This window comes from Vigna umbellata, chromosome 7, assembly GCF_029865625.1.
Source record: "Vigna umbellata cultivar VRB3 chromosome 7, Vumbellata_1.0, whole genome shotgun sequence".
In the NCBI taxonomy this organism is placed as follows: Eukaryota; Viridiplantae; Streptophyta; class Magnoliopsida; order Fabales; family Fabaceae; genus Vigna; species Vigna umbellata.
This window is the reverse complement of record NC_142171.1, coordinates 12408193-12414304: the sequence shown is the minus strand read 5'-3', so window position 1 is coordinate 12414304 and position 6112 is coordinate 12408193. Positions and strand designations below refer to the sequence as shown.

Below are 6112 nucleotides of genomic sequence, written 5' to 3'. Positions count from 1 at the left end.
ATAACGGCAATAAAAGAACGATGTTGAGGTGTGTAATGGTCATAAGAGATAAAATTGCAAAGAGGATATCGTGTACCTTTATTTGGAAAAGATGATGGGGATGACAATGGGTTGGAAGACAGTACCTGATTGCAAATATAATCTCGCAAAGCTGTAGGAGGACCATGAGATCGTTGAGAACGATGCAAGGGAATCATAGGTGGGGAAGTAATGGGAGGCACAATTCTGTTTTCTGTAGGTGCTGGTTGAGTGTATGAAGGACTCTCAGACGGAGGATTGTCTGGGATAACATTAGGTATGACAGGGTCTAGGGTGGTTGAAGGAGTGTCAATGGATTCATACGAAAAACTAGCCTCATGGAAGACAACATCACGACTATTGAAGACTTGGTGAGTTTCAATCATATAACTTGTAAGCTTTTTAGCCAAGAGGATAACCAAGAAAAACACATCTTTGGGCACGGGGAGCAAACTTATGAGAAATATGAACATTAGTAGCATAAGCAAGACATCCAAAAACTCTAATATGTGAATAAGAAGGGATTTTACTATATAGGCGCTCAAAATGTGTCTTGCGTGAAAGAAGAGGTGTGGGCAACCGGTTGATTATATGAACAGCAGTGGAAACACATTCTGCCCAAAATTGTAAAGGAAGATGAGCTTGAAAACGAAGAGCTCTTGTTGACTCAAGGATATGTCTATGTTTGTGCTCGACAACCCCGTTTTGTTGTGGTGTGTAAGTGCAAGAATGTTGGTAAGTGGTACCTTGTTGTGCAAGAATGTTGTGTAAAAATTCCTTTCCATTGTCAACTCGAATATTGGCTATATTGATATTAAATTGAGTTTTGACAAAAGAAAACAAAATTGGTAAGAAGATGTTGGGTTTCACTTTTATGGTGCATGAAAAAAAACCCAAAGTAAAGCGAGAAAAATCATCCACAATGGTCAAAAAATACCTAGCACCAGAAAGAGAAGGAATTTTATATGGTCCCCAAATATCACAATGAGGTAATTGAAAAGGTTTAATTGAAGAAATGGAACTATTTGGAAAAGGAAGTCGTGTCTGTTTTGCAAGAGTACAAACATCACAAGTTTTATTTGACTCTAAAGAGAGATTTAACAAAGTTTTAGCCATGAAGTCTAATCTAAATGGAGATGGATGTCCTAGTCGTCGATGCCATAAGGTAGTAGAAGTGTTTGAAGGAGGAGATGACTTGGTGACATGGGCTGCTATGGATTGAATGGGAGTTTATGACTTGTTGGATGTCATTGCAACCAAGTAATAGAGTCCGCCTTGTTGTTTACCCAAACCAATTGTCATCCTCATCATCAAATCCTGCAAAATACACCCAGAAGGAAAAAATGTTACTGAACAGTTTAAATCTCGTGTGACTCGACTTATCGACATCAAATGTACTTTGCAAGATGGCACCCCAAGCACATTTTTTAAATAAACAATTGGGCTCAAAGGTAGAGTGCCAGTAGAGAGAATTGGGGCCTGGTCACCATTTGGCATAACAACAGGTGGTAAAGAAGTGTTTTCTTTACTGTTAACAAGCAAGGTTGGTGAAGAAATAATGTGATCGGTAGCCTCACTATCAATTATAAGTTTGGGTGGTGACGAACCTGAAGAAACATTGGCGTTGTTGGCCTTAGAATATGCTGATTGAGATTATTCATTACCCTGTATAATAGACAACATTTGTTGGAGTTGCAATTCAGTTAATCCATGCATTACAGACTGCATTTGTTGCATCATTGGAGTCGCTGTGACAATATTAGCTAAAAGACTGACTACTCCCGTTGTGCTTAGAGTAAGCATTCTTGGTTGCTCCATGCTTTGGGTGTTCGGGAGGATAACCATGTAACTTCCAGCATGTGTCTTTTGTATGATGATCTCTATCACAGTGAGAACAATGCAGCGACTTTCCATTAGATGAATTAAGACGAGAAGAAGAGCCTTGTTTGCGTCAAACATCAAGGGCTACTGGTTCATTTTTTTGAACAGCCATGCTGAAGCTTCTATTGTGTCACGTGCAGTGCTCAAATGTTGTTGTTTTTCTTCTTGAGTGATGGAAGAATAAGCTTGTGTAACATCAGGCAATGAATTCATTAAAAGGAGTTGGCCACGAATAACACTATAAGAGTCATTCAACCCCATAAGAAATTGCATCAATTTACGCCTTTTACTGTCAGCTCCACAAGTGCAGGTTGCATTACTATAGGAGCCTAACTCATCCCATAATTTTTTTAACTTCGTGTAATAGGCTGTAACTGTCATTTGATCTTGAGCCAAGCAAGCAATGAGAGAAACAATTTTGAAGATCTATCCAAACTTCATGAGCAGTGTCATAGAAAATAATGTTATCGACAATATCAGGTGTCAAAGAATTAAAGATCCAAGATAACACCATGTCATTGCACGTTTTCCATGCTATATATTCTTCTGGTCTGGCCTCAACAGAATATGTCGTGAGAGTTCCATCAACACAACCCAATTTGGATTTTGCATTCAAAGAGATGACCATGGCTTTTGCCAAGTTGAATAATTGTCTCCATCTAGAGGTTTGGAAACAAGAACCATTCCAGGATGGTCATAATGATGGAGAGAATAAGAACTATTGGAATTTGATTCATTTCTATAGTTGGCCATGGGAATAAGGATAGAAAAAAAATTGAGCAGAGGATCATTCCTGCTCCTGATACCATGTAAAAGGAAGGAAAAAGGAAAAATTTGTCTTATTATTTTTGAATAAAAGATGAGAGATATATACAAAAAAACACCTCGATATATTAACAACTTTTTCAATAATTTTTTGACAATAAATTATGTGTCACTATTTTATTAATCCGTATATTTGAAACAGAGCAATCACAAATTACCACATAAGCTGTTATAAAAAAGTTGTCAAAAGAAATTATTAAAAAAAAAATTTCTTAAAAATAATAAATGATGTATAGACTCACCTGCTCCATGTGTAGTCATTGATTTTTCCAAAAGTATTCTTCCCGCTCTAGAGAGCTTTCACTCGCCCACCGAATAAGCCACATACTCACTTAAATAAAGATTTATCTATTTAATTTCATTTGTTTATTTGTCTGATTGTTATAATTTTATAGTACAATAAATACATGATAGTTATTAGGTTTAAACGCTCGGATCGTCCTCATATTTGTTAAAGAATCTTAAGTGGGTTCTCGTTTTCTCAACTGTCACAAATTTTAACGTCGTTTGTGAAAACTTAACGGACATGGTTTAAGTGACTCAATTTTTCAAATATTTGAACTTAATTGAGACAATTTTTCAAATATATGGATCCAATTGAGAGAGTTGAAAAAACGAGAACCCACTTAAGATTCTCAACAAATATGAGGACCATACGAGGGTTTAAACTTAATTATTATTATAAACACATGATAATTATAAAAAATGAAAAAAGTAAAAGATTTATATTATAATTATTTTTATTGTACAAAAAAGAGATACGTTGATATGTACTGAATCAAGTTTTAGCTTTGAATTTTTTTATAACCTATATTCAGTCATTATACGAGTTGTATCATTTCAGTGAAAATAGGGTTAGAAAATGAAGCCAAGAAATCACAGGTCTCCGAGAAGCATGATCCTTCTGTTCGGTTTGTAAAGAGTGTTGTTCGATCTGCATTCAAATGCCTTAGCCTTTCAAGAATAAGTGTCATTACGGAACGTATGTAGTTCTCTTGTTCTAATTAACTTTTAATTTATTCTCACTAAATCTTTTTTCTTCTCTGTTCAAAATGTCTTTATGATGATATCACCATTCTTAATGCATATTGTGATGTGAGAATGTTATTTAAATTGAGATTGACCCAATTTGTTTTTTCTTAATATGGTTGCTTAGAAAAGTGTGATTTTTTTTCTACAAAGATATTTCTGCGAAACAACAACGTGTTTGTGAATTTGCTGCAAATGTATCAATAATGAGTACTTGTTGCATGTAAAAATTCTCTTACTACAAATGATTGGTCTTCTGGGTGGATGCACGTAACTTTGAAGACTTGAAAGCAGTAAAGAAGATAAAGCAGAAGCACAAATGGGGTCTGCAGCTGTTGAATATTATTAAGCTAAACTCTGATGAGTGGTCGGGACTAAAGGGGGTACAACCATCAATCGAATTTGACGGCGGAGACAGTCAACCCTTTTTTACCCAGCAACAATTTCAAAGTAAGCCACAATCACTTCATTATATTAAGTTTATACTTCACACTTTTTTTTCCAATATGCACTCTATTTAACATAATTTTTCAAGCAATATGAGAGGTAGAAGAGGGATGTCATAATATTCCATAACATTGACATAAAACAACACACTTTATTCTTTTCTTGTCATCTATTAAGCATTAAAAATAGATTATGATATTCTAAAAATCTGTTGAATATATTTTAAAATATTAACATTAGAGTATTGTCAACCGTGTATTTTAAAACCACTATTAAACAACAATCCCAAACCAAACAATAAAAACTCTAAATTGTGGATTGGATAGGGAATAGGCACTACCCTATCTTGCCATCCCTACCTTTGCAAGTATCAAATGATTATTCAATGATGTCAAACAACCTTTTTCCGAAACTTTACAAGCATCAACATGCATATCCCATGATTGTTATTGTATTAATATCCTAATCTAAATATCTTTTAACTACAACAAATTGAATTTCTTGATGGAAGACATCTTTGTAACAACAAAAATCTTTCGATAATGTTTGTTGTCTGAGAGATTTTCAACAAAAAAAAATTCATTGATAATAATGTCATTAGAAATATTTATCGATAGATTTTTATCATCGATAATGGTAGTCAGTAATTATCGATAATCGATGTTTGTCAATAATTATCAACTATTAATATATATCGATATTGACGTGACCCAATAGAGAACATTACCTACAAGTAAATTTATCGGTAAAGTTTATCGATAAATTGAGTGACAGATTCAAGTATAGGACATTATCCTTGCTCTGATCTAACCTAGGAGAGTCTAGTTGAAAATACTTTGTGTTCGCTTACATGTGTTTTCCAAACCTCTCATCCACAAATTGACCAGATCCCTTTTGACGATTAGTTTGTTGAAATACCTCATTCACGCGAACAACTCGTCTCAACTCAACAACTCGTCTCAACTCTTGTGCCTAAAATAAAATATATACACATCAATTTAAAAATAAATAACTTATATCATAATAGATAGAAAGAGAATGAATGTGTGTACGGTACGAATGACATGCTCATGAGTGGTAATGAAATCACCTATATATAAATATCGCCCTTTTCTAAAGCTCTATTCCTTTAGCAAGGAGTTCCTTATATGTTCCCCAATCCAACACTATATGAAAAACAAGTATTACCGACAACCAAAATCCATGAGCAACGAAATTTTTTTTATGAATTTTCAAATAGTGGAAATAAATCGGTAATAATGCAGTTGATAATTTTCCCAGAACAATATACTATAATATATATATATATATATATATATATATATATATATATATATATATATATATATATATGCGTTTCAACTAAAGAAAGTTGTAATTAATCTAAAAACAATCCAATACCAAAACTATCAAAATATAAACTTAAACTAAACCTAAGTAATGTTCAACAGCAAATATAAGTGTTCCTAGCTCCATTTTTGCAGAAGATACGTTGTCCACTCTTGCCTTATCTGCCTAATTGTGTCCTCTGGTATAGGAGATGTACTCTTGAAGCGTTGCAAAATGAAGAAAGATTCAATATGGTTTCATATATGTTCAAAGATGAATTTGATTTGTAATGTATTGAAGGTATGCATCATTACCCACTAGTAAAAAATTGGGTTTTTACAGCGCACATTATGCCACGGTTCAACGAAAACCGCAGCATAATGGTGCGCGGTGGCAGTTTTGTAAATAAATCGAACATATATGCCGCGGTTCTGCTCCAAACCGCGGCATATACTCCAGTCAACCATTGCCTTTGACGCCACGTATGAATAAAAAATTAAATAACAGAGTATATGCCGCGGTTCTCTGCACAACCGCGGCATATACCCTGCCAATTTATTCTACACTAACGAGACATATGGCC

The 6112-nt window shown here is 34.3% G+C and overlaps 1 pseudogene; it reads right to left on the bottom strand.

Moving 5' to 3' along the window:
* Positions 1-1300: 1300 nt before the first annotated feature.
* Positions 1301-2172, bottom strand: LOC148195163 (uncharacterized; annotated as a pseudogene).
* Positions 2173-6112: the final 3940 nt, after the last annotated feature.